This window comes from Periplaneta americana, chromosome 16 (assembly GCF_040183065.1).
Source record: "Periplaneta americana isolate PAMFEO1 chromosome 16, P.americana_PAMFEO1_priV1, whole genome shotgun sequence".
NCBI classification, from domain to species: Eukaryota; Metazoa; Arthropoda; class Insecta; order Blattodea; family Blattidae; genus Periplaneta; species Periplaneta americana.
Window position 1 is genome coordinate 122,940,277 of NC_091132.1, and position 16,444 is coordinate 122,956,720.

A 16,444-nucleotide genomic window follows, 5' to 3' on the forward strand; every position below is an offset into this window, starting at 1 on the left:
GCGCGCTAACACATCGGAATCGCGAGATTTACTGCCAGGAAATTTTCATCCACTCCCTAAATTGACGTCAGTCGCCGCGGTCTCAACCCGCGTCTCGCGCAAGCGCAGCCCGAACTCAAGGTCATGCTCGCATCATAGTCATACGCCCGATCGAACGAGTCCACGTTTATTTCAATCGTGTTATTAGTCACGAAGTTGTAGTGTGGAATGGATCACCCTGCAAACTTTACATCGTTGTTTCCATTCTGGTATCCCATGTGTCGATCTGATTTTAAGCCAAATGGAAATATACAAGTCATATTTATAAACTGTTCTCTAACAGGAAGTTAAATTCTAAGAATATTATCTTTATTGTTATGTTATAATATTAATCTCAATTAATTTTATAATGTACCTTGTTTATATTTTTATATTTCGTTAATGAAAAGTTTACTCTTGTCATTTCAAGAACAGTACCGAGCATAAGCTTTGGCTCTCTAAAAGTTAGCTAATTATAAATAATTACCTATATATCCTATATATTTTTTAAATATTTCTAAAATAACTTAATAAATTATTATTGTTATTATTATTATTGTTGTTATTATTATTATTATTATTGTTATTATTATTGTTATTATTATTATTATTATTATTATTATTATTATTATTATTAAAATAAATTAAGGTACTGTATTATTTTCCGTTTGCTTGAATTCATAATTGAGCATTTGTAAGTTAAAAAAATATATATTAATGTTAAAGTGTTATAATTTTTACTTATGATAGGAAACTGCAGTCACAATGCATGAGAAGTACAATTGCGCGATTTTTTATTGCAGACCTAAACATATATTAGGCCAACTGATTAATCTATAGTGTAAGCTGTTAGTAAATGCTGTTATACTTTAGTTGTGTAAACATGTTTCAAATTAGAAATTAGAATTAAATTACTGTAAATTTAAATTAAATTAAATTAGAAAGTTTGTTTGCAATATGTGTGATTAGAAATGGTTTACTGTTGTGTGCCATTCTGCAAATAAACCACAGTAAAGAATGTGTCGAACTGGTCTGGCTTCTTGTTCCAAATTTTGTCGCACTTTCTCCAGAATCGACGTATCACTCATTGCAGTTACCTTTGAGAAAGGAAGGATATTTTCTCGGAATAATTTTTCAGTTCTTCCAGGATATGTGAATTATTTTTTTATACTTTGTCCATCTCCTGAGGCGGCGGGTAGCTCAGTTGGTAGATCAGCTGGCTAAGGACTCGAAAGTCCGGGGTTCGATCCCAGGTAGTGAAAGGATTTTTTCTCGTTGCCAAACTTTCAGAACAGCCTCCTATAAAATTGAGCACCGGGTCTTTCCCGGGGGTAAAAGGCGGTCAGAGCGTGGTGCCGACCACACCACCTCATTTTAGTGTCGAGGTCATGGAAAGCATAGGGCTCTACCTCCATGACCCCCAAGTGCCTTCATGGCATGTTACGGGGATACCTTTTTTTTTTTTTTTGTCCATCTCCTGACTTAACCCCTTGTGACTTTTGTCTTTGCGGAACTCTAAGACAAAGACAAAGAGTATGACTAATCGATTGAAGGAATATCCACAGCTGAACAGCTACAACTTAGGCTTTTTACATTAATCTCACGAGTTCGAAACCTAGCAAGATTAACCATAATTTATGGTAATAAAAGTAATTTTGTCCCGCGCAGTGGCGTCGTGGTCTAAGGCATCCTTCTAGGACTTGCGTTACGGAATGCGCGCTGGTTCGAATCCTCATGGGGGAAGAAATTTTGTCTTGAAATTTCGGCCAGTGTATGGGACCGGTGCCCATCCAGCATCGTGATGCATTTGGGGAGTTACGATAGGTAGCAAAATCCGGTTGCGAATACCAGCTATAACGGCTGGGGGGATCATCGTGCTAACCACACGATACCTCCATTCTGGTTGGATGATCGTCCACCTCTGCTTCGGCATGTGGGCGTGAGGCCAGTAGCCGGCTGGTCGGTCTAGGCCCTTCACGGGCTGTAGCGCCACGGATTATTATTAAAAGTAATTTTTCTCGTTTTTATCACTGGTGGAGTAGAAACGGTAACTATTGCACTGTACCATCGTATATAGGAACTTTGCTCCATCAGATCCTTACATACAAACATTTTACAGAACCTGTGACCACTGGAATTTCCACAGATCTCAACTATTTTAATCGTATCCCACAGAATCTAAAAAGTATTCTTGGTGGACAAAGACATTATTTCAGTAAAGTTTCGTGGAATTCCTCTGTTTTCCTTGGCAGTGCTCTATTGTTCTTTTCCAGTCATCATTACAATCATTATCATGGCATATGTGTATCCGACTCTCATGGTGCCACGCGAACATCAAACTGTGGCAAAGTGTATACACCATTGGCGCGGAACGCCTGAGTCAAATGATCGTGCATTAATATCTGCCTGATTATGATACCATAAGCGATCAAAACAATGTCCCAACCGGCAATACTGTTACATATACTCAGTAGTAGAAAAATTAAGTCATAATTTATTACTCGAAGATGTTAGTGTTGAAGGAAAGGTTAAGGTTCCAGAATGAAAGAATCGATGAGTGTGAAGGGAAAGAAAAACAACTAAAAGGTGTGAGATCTCGCGTAAGGGAATGAATAAGAAATGTGAGCTCCAAGTTTATAGGCTACTTGTCTCACTCAGTTTGTCGCCATTTCACTGAAAGAATAAAAAAAAAATTGAAAGAAAAAACTAAAAGTGAATATAGCCCAGGAGGTATCACATTTTAGTGGAGTTTGTATCAGCACAATTTTATTATAATGTGCATGTGATGTGTGTTTTCGTATGTACGAGCTGAGGAAGTTGTATTTGCTTCCCTTGTGAAGTAGTTGTGGTATTATACCTTGACCAATGTGACGTCTTGTGTCATAGAAACCAGTACCTCCGCCACTGATACAGGAGATGTCATGTTGTAGTCTAAATGAAAAATATATTATACGTAATCCTTTTACGACTATATTCTTGTAATTTTCAAGTACCGTATAGTTATCCCTCTTTTAAGTTAAATACATTTGTTTAGATATGTACTGTATGTAAATCGTCAGTGAAGTTACGAATGTCTTTTTAATGTAAAACTAAAGTTACTGTATTTTTGTAATATATTTGAAACAACTAGGAACATAAATATATGACGGCGGACATTAATTTCAGGACCAATTCAATAACCTGGACATAATCGAAATCAAAACTACTCTCAATAAACATACATATGAAACCCTTGACTTAAAAATATAAAAAAAAATCTTATGTTGTGTCAACAGTTTTATTTTTAACCGCTGAAAATGATACATTATTCGAGTCCTCGAACAAAACTTATTAGAAACTTTGAAAACAAAATTATGGAATAACACGTATTTATTCTGTGACAAAGCACACTAATTCCCTCCTCAACAATTTCATAGTTTGCCATGACGCCATTTTTTTCTTCCAGTTCAGTGGCGGACGTGGCAGTTTAAAATACAGGGTTCTTAAAACTTGGTGACTGAACTATTTTAGTGAATAATTTATAATAACTCATTAGATCTTGGAAAGTTGATTTATAAAATTAAATTACTTTGTTTAGGTTCGTTACGTCCCATTACGAAAACTTTGAACCGACGCAGTGCATTTATGTAGTGGGAGTAGCGTGATGAGCTGGCTATAGACTATATGCTTCAGACAACAAGACAGACTAAGCAAGTGATGCGCAGTCCCAATGGAACGGGGAAGCATTTTATTTCCCTGCTGAGTATGGATCCAAGTTCTTTGAATTGTAACTGGAAATACTATAATATTATCCTACTGGTAAACCAATATTGCATACCGTTACTATGCAAAATTGGTAGTCTATACATATATATTTCAACGTAAAAACTGAACATTCTCTCACTAAATAAACTAATCATGATTATCACCATGGCTAAAACTATCATTATTAGACTTCGTATTTCAGCTACCTATAAACTGGAATGAAGTTGTCTTGTTTCGAAGTATATGTGACGTCACAGCGCACGTACAGGTATCCTCCGCTCTCTTCCTCTAGAACAGGCATGTCAGAAATCGGACTCTAAATGTGCAGTAATGTGCGCGGATCGCCGGTCTGTGCAGACTGTATCAATCAAGCGTTGCTCTTACCCGTTCTTAGCTGGAGGGGTGTACAATGATCTATTCTGCGCTTCTAGGGTTGGATTAAATAGACATTTGGACATTATAAACATAGTTAGCAGGACGAAAAAAACACGGTTATTATTAGTGTCTATATTTGACAATTGTAATACAAGAAACTTTAGGCTTACTCAGTTATACTTCACAAAGTAGCTGTTTGTAAAGCATAATTTATTAATGTGATTTTTATGCAGTATTTGAAGAAAAAAAATGCAGGAATTTCGAAACAACAAGAAACGAACAAATATTTCAATTTACGTAGTAGGTACTAATTATTTTAAAGTAATAGTCCCTAATTTTTCATTGTTCGTCAAGCATTATTATTTATTGGGACCATTGGTACACAAATGTTGAAGAAAATATTACACTCCCAATTAATTACATGCAGTAGGGCATTGTGAAATTTTTACACTGAAATCATTTCTTTGCTGTATATCAATAGAAATTAATATTAATATTAACAAATATAAATTAAGCTTAGACTTTAAATTCACATCCAGTTTATTTGAAAACGTTGAGAGCAAGTATCGAAAAGTTGGGAGCGTTACTCAAAGAAATTAAAAGTGTAGTTCACAAGCTGTGAAGCGACGATATTCCCTTTATGTCAGATTTGAAGATTTATTAATGTAAGTATATTGAATTAATATTGTGACGTGAGGTGGAAAATAAATTTGCCATTATATATTTTTCCAGAAAATTTTTCCGCCTTGCAAATAGTTGTTTTCTTCTCTCCTTACAACCTCAAGAGCCTCACATGTATTCCTCACTATATTCTCATCACTTACCAGTTTATGAAATGAAAGTCGTGAGTCGTCTAACCTTTGATGGCTGTGTTAGTACAGACTCCAAAACAATGCCATTGTCAAGTACGTTTTGCCGTGAGAGTACTGATTAAGAAATAAGCGCTGGCAATATCATATTTTGAGAGCTTTACTAATCTGATCTAAATTGTCACCTCACAACTCTATTACCTCGACATAGGCTGATGAAAGCCTTTAATTTTAAAATAATTATTATTGTTGGCTGAGGAAAACATTATAACAATTATGTTATATGATTCGTAATTTCTCTTCTCTCTTATCTGTGAACTCCTCACTTTATTTATCAAAACTCATTCACAGGCACAGCCAAATCAGCACTCGTACTGAAACTGTGTTACTGAAACAAAAGCTGCTGCAGGTGTTGTATAGCCCTGTCCACTCCAAGGCGATTCACTCCCTCCAGGTAGGGGAATAGAGAGTGCACATCGCACAGAGACTACTGCACAATGTGCGCGACTGCACAATGTGCAGGGTTTTGACATGCCTGTTCTAGAATGTCAAAACCGGGACGCAATTATATTATAGTGAGTAGTCTTATCGATCACTGCTCTTACTAGTCGTATTATTTAAATAACTACATATTTGTGGCTCATTGTAGGTTCATTGCAGAGGTAAAATGCCTTAGGTAAGACGCTCAAGCGTGTAATATTGCTGGGCATAGTTGAGGATATTTGAACTAATATTTTTAACTGTCGGTATAGACAACATTACATAAAAATTGTGTAAAACAAACGTAAAAGTGACAAACACAGTGCACTGAAAGGCACTGCAATAACAAAAGGCACAGAAAGTGTTTTGAACGTAATCCGAAAGAAAAAGTACCACCACAATCTTCAAATTATGAAGATATTAACTCGACGTTTAGCATGGGTTTGTGTACGCTACCATAATGTTCAGTGCCAACATCCCAATTAATAAATTAAATAATCCACATTTTAGGGAATTTCTAGAAAAGTACATAGAAAATTAGTGGTTTTAAATGATGAGGGACATAATATGCAATAGCCTAATGAAACACGAAAAAATATCAGACAATAGGAATATCTTGTAGGCCTACTACATCATGCACCAATAACTTCATTGCCATTGACAGAATTTCTTGCAATATAAAATCATTTCAAGTGACATTCGCATATATTAAAGTTCCGTAACTTACGAATGCACGTTATTATTCACTGCAAAGATCACGACGAAAATGAACATCACTGCTCAAGTATGTGCTTACTAGTATAGCTTCAGAATGTCGGGAGTTGACAGTACTCCACGAACACGCAGCGAGACGTGTTTGTTAAATATTCTTATCCTTTGCATTACCTGTGTTCGGCGTACTATATACCCAATGTGTCTTTAACTTCAGTCTTTAGGTAGCTAGATTACGAAGTCTAATCATTAGACTTCGTGGAATTGCCACGAGAATCGTAAGGTTTTATACGTACGCAGTATAGATTGTATGAGCAGGGGACGTGCAACGGATGGAGTATGCCTCTGATGTAAACACTGGGCAGTATACTGCGGTTACAATAAAACCTGTATCCTACATTCAAGAAATATATTGAATGATCATTGAAGTAGGAAATGTCTAAACATGTAAATACACTATTATTCTGTAGTGAGATATATTAACTCTTAAAATTTAATGTAATATACTCACATCATCCTTCAATATGTGTATTGCAGTGAAGAGTTACGTACATTTTGTGCGAATGCAAAGTGAACCTACTCCGATGGTCACTCAAATAGTTTTTATATTGGGAAAATGTACGTTCAACGTTACACGATGTAATAGGTGCATATTTAAAGAACGGAAAGTCACTACTTTTTAATACACCAATTTCAGACGTCTTGTCGTGACCTGATAGTACATCATTTATAATACGATGTTGTAAATAGGCAGAATTTTTAGCAATAATGTTTCTCAACTTACATTTCACTTTTTCTGAAATTAATGAATTGTTATTTTGGATAACGGTTTGTGATACTTTATACACTATATTAAGGACTTCTGAGAGTTGTAGTTTAGACGATTCTAATAGGATGATGCTTTTGAACACGATTTTAAAATTAGAATCAATGAACAGAATATCTTCCAATAACTGTTGAAAAGGCAATGATTTTACAGTTGCAACAGCGGAACTGTTTGTGCTATCCAGTGAATCAATTACCTCCATTATTTTGCCGTAATATTCTGCATAATAATTAACAGCATCCAACCACGTTTTCCAACGGGTCAAGACTGGCTGCGGGGGTAAGGGTATTCCAGGGGCAATTGTTTGGAACAGCAACACTCTCATTGTGGTATGATTGATTGAATTCTTGTCTGCACTGAACAAATGTTAAGCTTTGACTATTCCAACCACAGTAATGCAAAAACAAGTGCTTACATAGGTATACATTAGCTGTAGCTGCTCTATCTATTCGTACCGGTCAGAACTTTACTCTTAACATGAACTGCTTATACTACGAGACCGGGCGGTCGCCCACCTCCTCTATACTACCGTACATCGGCAACCTGATTGCATGCTGCGTGTGGCAATTCAACGAAGTCTACTAATCATTATCATAATTGATTCTAGCCACCGGCGTAGCTCAAGCGATAGCGCATTTTTCTGTTCATCCGGAGTTGCCCTCGAAGTGAGTTAGATGCTCACTTAAGCTGATTACCTGATTGGGTTTTATCCGAGGTTTTCCCAACCATAAGGCGAATGTCATTAACCTATGGGGAATTCTCGGCCCCTTCCCGACAAATGCAGTCTCACTCTCACCAATTCCATCGACGCTAAATAACCTAATACGAGTAGTTGATACAGCGTCGTTAAATAACCAACTAAAATTATCATCACCATAATCTTAGCCATCTTCACAATCATCATCTAAGTCATCGCACCATCACCACAACTATAATTGTCATCATCACCATAATTATCATCAACATTGTAATCTATCAAGTCATCAACATCCTCAACATTTTCATCACCATAGCCAATATCATCATCATCATTATCACCTTCACTTTCACCACAGCCATCATCATAATCAGTTTCAACATCATAATTATTAACATAACCTTAGGTACCATCACAATCATTACTATCAATTTCAACGTAACCAAAATTTTTACCATATGCATAGCCAATTTTACGATCATAATCATCATAGTCACGTCAACATTATCATCACTATCACAATAATCATCATTGCCATCACAATTGTTACCATTTTCATCACCACCACAGCAATCATTATGATCTTCATCACCATAGTCACCACCATCACCATTATCATTTTCCCCATCAACATAGCTTTCATCACAATCATGTCACCATAACCATCACTATCAAAACTATCATTATTATCATCACCATCGTTATAGTCATTATCATCATCACAACTATCACCATCATTATCATCACCATAGCTATAACGATCATCACTATTATAACTATCACCATCATTATCATCGATATTATCATCATCAGAGCTATAACAATCATCACTATCATAATTATCACCATCACTAAAACCATCATCATCATCACAACTATCACCAACATTGTCATCAATATTTCTATCACCATCGCTATAGTCATCATCACTATCACAACTATCATCATCATTATAATCATCATATTTAACATTTCCATCCATTTATCTACAAATACCTAATTTTCCTAAAACAGAATGAGAATAAATATAATAAGAATTTAGATTATCATAATTATAACACGCGAAATCCACATCTGTTTTCAATTAAAAAATCATAGACTTGTGAAATATGAAAAATTACCTGCCTGCACTGGCATTATGTTTTTTAATAAATTATCATTGCAGATACAATCTTTACCTTATAAAATTTAAAGTCAAAGTTAAACAGATTTTAACTGATCAAACTTTTTATTCAGTGAAAGAATTCTTAAATCACAAGTTATGATGTAATATGCAATACTGCTTGATTATATTATTTATTTTAAATGTATTTTAACTTGTAGTGTTTTTAAATTTTATTGTGTTTCTTATTTATTATGTAACTAGCCGTACCCGTGCACTCCGCTGCACCCGTTAGAAATAAATGTAAAGTAATTACATAATTAAAATAGGACATTTGATCCAGGGAACATTCGTGTTTGATAGAAGAATAAATGGTTTATTATGTTACTTAATTTAAATTGAATTAAAAAATTAAAATGCGATCATTTTGATCCAGAGACCACTCATTTGGTCAAAAAAATTAGTTTAGGGAATACAGGAAACGAATATACAGAATAGCCTATCAAGTTTTCTGTGCATAAGAATCTATTTTAATCTTACCTGTCCTCGATTACTGTGATAACATTATAGCATTATGTCCATCTAGAGAAACTACACTTTCCAATGGTGAAATAATAATTAATTATACAAATCGGTTAATTTAGCTTCCCATATTACTTCATACAAACACAGAAACATTATCTGTAGGCTATCTTTCATAGCTTTCGATTGTTGCTGTCCAAGGCCCCTTATAGACGAAGTCATTTGTTTTTTAATTCATTACACGGCCTTAGATGGCAGTTATTTTAATTTTAAAACTCATTTATCTCATTAAATATAAGTTCTATCAAAATTTTTCAAGGAATAAAACTTACCGCAAATTATTTTAGAAGAAACTTTTGTTATGTAATATTTTTCACAAAAATCAATAATAAGCGAGATATTTCGATTTATTTAATTCAGGCCCCCTTATAACCCCCCTTTTAAATTATGTATTTTGAATGTCATATAGCCTAAAATCTAAGTTACAACGAACTTAATTTATATTCCAATTTTCATCGAAATCCGTTCAGCCATTATCGCGTGAAAAGATAACAAACATACAGACAGACAGACAGACAGACAAACAAAAATTTCAAAAAAACTATTTTCGGTTTCAGGGCGGTTAATTATATATGTTAGGACCAATTATTTTTGGAAAATCGAAAATCACCAGAAAAATTTCGGCTACAGATTTATTATTAGTATAGATTTTACGTGTACATCCAGTATATATCCACACCTGTGGAGTAACGGTTAGCGCGTCTGGCCGCGAAACCAGGTGGCCCGGGTTCGATTCCCGTTCGGGACAAGTTACCTGGTTGAGGTTTTTCCGGGGTTTTCCCTCAACCCAATATGAGCAAATGCTGGGTAACTTTCGGTGTTGGACCCCGGATTCATTTCACCGGAATTATCACCATCTCATTCAGACGCTAAATAACCAGAGATGTTGATAAAGCGTCGTAAAATAACCTACTTACTGGCTTTAAAGGAACCCGGAGGTTCATTGCCGCCCTCACATAAGCCCGCCATTGGTCCCTATCCTGAGCAAGATTAATCCAGTCTCTATCATCATATCCCATCTCCCTCAAATCCATTTTAATATTATCTTCCCATCTACGTCTCGGCCTCCCCAAAGGTCTTTTTCCCTCAGGCCTCCCAAAAAAACCTAAAATAAAAAAATCCATGTATATGGTCATGTAAAGAATAAACAATCTATCAACCATCTACGTAGTCATCATGACTATCATTATCATTATTATCAACATTATCATCACATCACAATAGCCATAATCAACATCACAACTATCAACATTATCAACTCTACCATGTCGTCATAATCACCATAACCACCATTACTGTCACAATTATCACCACTATTGTCATTATCACTATAGTCATCACCATCATCACAACTATCACCATCATATCCTCATAACCATCATTATATCCATAAATAACATCACCATCGTCATAGTCATCATCATTATCATAACTCAGTATCAAAATTACCATCATCACCATCACAACTAACACAATAAATATTAACATTATCATCACCATCAACAACCACCATCACCATCACAAATTATCGCCATCATCACCATCACAACTATCGCCATAATTACCACCACCATAATATCATCACCATCACTATTACCATAGTCATCAGCTTCTTCATATTCCAAGGACTGTAGTTTTTATATCATTAATTTTGTAAACCAGCACAAGGCAACCACAAACGGCGGGACTCCTGTTCATGTAACGGCAAGACGCACGGTTAGCACTTAGACAATTGAAACACTTAAGACACAAAGTCAGTCCTTGTAAGAGGAGATAAACGTGTGTTTACTTCTGCGGAAATCGAACTGCGTACTGTCCACTGATATTCTTACACGCTACAACTAAGTTACAGTGTGAGATTGTCTAAATACGTTTTTATCATTGAAACTTCTCGATACGAAACGGAAATATTAACAGTCTGTGCATCGTGCTTTTATATTTGGCACTGCTACAAAATCAAGAGTTAATTTGGGATTTAAATATTGCAGGATTTGGATAATCAATATTGCCATTCTGGTTTGAATCATTACCTTACGCCGACTCGCCCGCAAGGGACTGTATCCATCAGCTTGTTTGCGTGCTTCAGCCACAATTCTGATCAGCAGATTGAAATTAAATTATGTGCATGGTATATGCACTAAAATATATCGACAGAGCTTAACTTGGTATTGATTGACTACAAGCCATGCATTCGATGAAGTCGCTTTTAATTCTTTTATTCGGATGCATGATACTCCAAATGACGTGGAAACTTTGTTCTTATATCTTTCACAAAAATATTGTAAAGTCGTAACGGATTCCTCATTTTAAAATTATAATAATATTCATATTTCCGTGGATGAAACATAACTTTTAAAGTTACTATTCCATCTGATGGTCCACCTCTGTGGAGTAATGGTTAACCTGTCTGACCATGAAAGGAGCGGGGCCGGGTTCAAATCCTAATTGGAACGAGTTACCTGTTTGAGGTTTTTCCGAGATTTTCCCTCAAACAGAATATAATTGTTGGGTAACTTTCGGACTCATTTCCCCATCATAATTAGGCCTACAATTCCCCTCTTTCATCAACATCTCCGTTTCGTTCCTATATTTAGGGCTTGCACCGATGTAGAGTCATGTGCGGGCAGCCAACGAGCTTGTCCCTGTGATACGTGGTCATTAGTTGTTAGTGGTAGCAGTGGCGGCTCGTGATAAAATATTATATGTGTTCACAATTTTATGTTCCAAAATCGAAGAGAATTTGAGATCGTACGTTTAGCCTAATATAAAATGTCAAGATTCCAATGTTTCACTATCGAAAAATCCCCATATAAATTCAAAAGAACATATAATAATAATAACAATAATAATAATAATAATAATAATAATAATAATAATGAAACCCAGTCTATTTATTTCCAATTTTTCCTTGTAACCCAGTTTACCCAGGTCTTTACTGTTCCAAATTACTTGATCAGAGTTCATTGTTTACGTTTGTTAAAAATGAATACATACCACAATCCCGTTATTTACAAAAGCGTGTGTTCAGTAATATATTTTGATTCACAACACACTGATACACTATAGCCTATACCAGTACTGTAATCCCATTCACATAGATTACTATAAATACATGCCAGCAAGTATTATTCTTAAATATTATACACTACCATACAGATACTTAAATTCATACCACTATCACATTCAGCCAGCACGTGTTTGAAAGCCAAGCTATGCTATTATGCTGACACTCAAGTATAGTAATTCACAAACTACACTCTCGTAACAGCACTGTACACACATCCACATAAAGTAAACGTTCCGACAGTGAGATGCTGACACCTACAGGCTAAAATACAGACTATTAAATTTTCTCCTCGAGATGTAGCACGTGAATGATAGGCAACGATGTACCTGACATCTGTAGGATAGACTCACTGTTCACTTAACGCTTTGTGCTCTTGACGAATCATAAGCGGCCAGCGAAAGACAATTTTCTCCCGCGCATGCGTGAAATTCCTGTAACCTTCTTGAAAAGAGCACGGCTTGCACGTGAACGGATGTTGCCAAGTTTACATAAGAAATTTATGCAAGATGCGGGAAGTTTAAAATACTCGATTCTGATATTATACATTCCCACTACGTCAATACGGTATTAAATAGTAAAACTAGTCGTGCATTAATGGAAACAAGATGTTCACGTGCTCTTTTGCTCTTATTGACGCACCGCCACTGAGTGGTAGTGTTGTGTACCGTGGGCTCTTCCATAGGCTCATAGTAGCTCGCGGGACTGGGGTTGAGGGACCGCGGTGATGCCTACTGGAAAAAGTACAAGGATCCTGTAGTTTGTGTCCCTTCCCTCAAGAGGGACTAATGGATAATGGATTCCCTCTTATGAACATTATGCCCTACTCAGCCAGTTACAAGCAGCAGAACTTCTAGATCACGTACTCAGCAGAAAGTAAAGCTATCATCTTAGACAAAGACAAAGGACAACACATAGGTCTATGAATTATTATAATATTCAAATTTGTCTGAATAAAACGAATTTGGAATATTAAATACATATTCACAAGATAACTATAACTCTCAGGATATTTTAAAATTAAATAAATCATGTAGATAATATTTGAGGTATAATTTTTTATAAAAACTTTAGTTTAAGCATGTTTAAATAATGCCCGTTAGCAAAAGCTCGTTAGGCCTTCAGCATAAAATTGAGCACTTGAAAGTTATAATATATTATCAAATAGTTATTTATGGTACTTGTGAGGTAAGTGGATCTTTATTGCGCGAGTGGAAAGATTTAAGCACGAGGTGTCAGCGCAATAAAGATCACGCTCACAAGTACCATACGTAATTTTATCCATGACCGTAATGAAAAATTCTGTTTTATAAAAGAAAATATGTTGAAAATAAGTTCTCATATAATCACATATCATGGCATGGATTTTAGAATCGTTACGTGTACTAGGTAGGTTATGATGTAGAGGCCATGATTAGTGAAGAATGATATCTAAGGCGTTGGATAAATAACAAATTATAATTAATTATATAATTTTAATATATATTTTTTCATTTTAAACGTGTATTTTCGTCTTTTTGAAGTTTCAGGGATTATTTAGAAGTGTTCACGGGACTAATGTGATTAAAATAATTTCACATTTTACTTTTGTAAACTTAAGAGGAATATTAAAACGTAATTAATCATCGTGTCTGTTTAGCTCAGTTGACTAAGGCGTGTTGTTATTAAATCATATAAACCCAAAACCCCAAAACCCAAAAACCCAAAAAACCCAATTTCGCAGGTTCAAGTCTCCTCGAATCCCAAAAGGTAAATTACTACAAAATTAAAAAAAAAAGACATATTAGATATAGATACAATGCACAAATTACGACGTAGTAGATACAGAAAAGAGAAGGAGATTGAGTGTATGTATATTTAATAAATGGTAATAGAGAAGTAGAGGTAGTGACATCTAGTAACTAATATATTAACTTCTTGAGTAATAGTTGAATGGAAAAGTATACGTGCGTGCCCGGGTACTAGAAAAATACTAATGAACTGTGAGATAAAGTTTAAACTGTGAGGTAAAATCTTTATCTCACTAGTGAAATAAAGTAATGTTGAATAAAAGCCTACTTTACAAAAAAGTATTTAGTAAAGGCATGTTTCTCGTTGTGATCATGGATAAAATTATATATATATATATATATATATATATATATATATATATATATATATATATATATATATCTTCTAAGATTTTCTAATTTATCATTAGGAATTTGTAAATATTCACGTGTAAAAGAAGAAATGATTCCTAATATTTTGATTAGATATCTTCTGTATTTTTATGTTATTTTACGTAAATTCATATGTTATTCATAAGTATCGATGCTCCTCTATCGATACTCATAATTGTTAGCATATATCATCTAATAGCATCTAATACAACAATCAGTTCTCAATAAGGAACTACTTTATATTACGGTTACGTTTATTTCAAGTGATGTATTTTAATCCTACACCAGAGCTAGCCATCTACTAAGAACCCTGTATTTTTATAAACATACTTAGAAAATCCTTTCTGAACTTTTACTACATCCCGGATCTCCATATATAGACGCAAATGGCGCGCATGTATTTTTATTCCTGTTTTTTCTTCAAAATTCTATTTTATAACCACAGAAAATAAAAAATAACTTCTCTAGTATAACTCTTTCCTGCATGACGGAGAAATTTGTTTTGGCATGTCAAGGTTTTACCATTGCTCTTCGCTCTGTTCTGTTACAGTGGTAATCAACAAGCAAACCCCGTTTATACCGCCACATCAGTCATCAAGTTAATGCCACTATTTTCAGTCGACGTTACAACTCTCTGTCCCGTGCTATCGTTTTATTATATTGGCAACAATTTTATGTTATGTGATTTTAAGTTTCTCGTGTAAAGACGAGAAGATTTGTAAGCACTTGTCTTCAGTTTTTGAGTGTTTATCGTGTCCGCCATTAAATGAAAACTTCTTGAGTTCGAATGTGACTGGAAGCGGTGAAAGATCTTTAACGTGGCTTCCTTACTGTATAGAAATCCAGAGATATTGTTCATGTAAAAGAACGTTATTCCAGAATTGGAAGATTCTAGGCAAAATCTACCAATATTATAGATTTATTAATTTGTCCTACAGAATAATATCTGTAATAATGACAATTAATATTTGAGGAGAAAAATTCGCTCCGGCGCCGGGGATCGAACCCGGGTCCTTGGTTCTACGTACCAAGCGCTCTGACCACTGAGCTACGCCGAATTCAATCCACAGCGCCGGATCGAAACTTCCTCCTTCAATGTTTCCCTTTGTGGCCTGACTCCAAGTTAGGCATATATGTTGATGTATATGTCCAATGTCAACTGCCATTATACTAGGAGTGCACTCAGCTGAGTGACTTGTTTGGCCGGGATTCCGCAGTTAAGTGCACAGTAATCTGTACAGACATATGCACTGCAGCTATGAGAATATTATTGTACAGATTACTGTGCACTTAACTGCGGAATCCCGGCCAAACTATAATATTCTCATAGCTGCGGTGCATATGTCTGTACAGATTACTGTGCACTTAACTGCGGAATCCCGACCAAACAAGTCACTCAGCTGAGTGCGCTCCTAATACAATGGCAGTTGACATTGGACATATACGTCAACATATATGCCTAACTTTAAGTCAGGCCACAAAGGAACACATTGAAGAAGGAAGTTTCGATCCGGTGCTGTGGATTGAATTAGGCGTAGCTCGGTGTCAGAGCGCTTGGTACGTAGAACCAAGGACCCGGGTTCGATCCTCGACGCCGGAGCGAATTTTTCTCCTCAAATATTAAAAATCTACCAAGCCCACGAAGTTTATTATTTTGTGGAAAGATACATCTTCAAACTAATGAAGTGTGAGACCGCGGAGGCTTTAATAGTCAAAGATATAAAATGTAGAACATTTGAGAATGCTAACAATAATATGGGTAAAGATCGAAACCTCAAATAATAGAAAAGCACAGAGAGTTGTATTTCCGACTGTGAGTGTATAAATTGTTTACCTTCTTTCAGTTTTAGTCTTGTTAATTTTGTTACAATAAA

At 35.4% G+C, this 16,444-nt stretch overlaps 1 protein-coding gene across 2 annotated transcripts in view; it reads left to right on the forward strand.

The window, feature by feature from the left end:
* Positions 1-16,444, forward strand: part of nAChRalpha4 (nicotinic acetylcholine receptor alpha4) — a 647,992-nt gene that overhangs the window by 526,510 nt on the left and 105,038 nt on the right. The window lies entirely within an intron of this gene.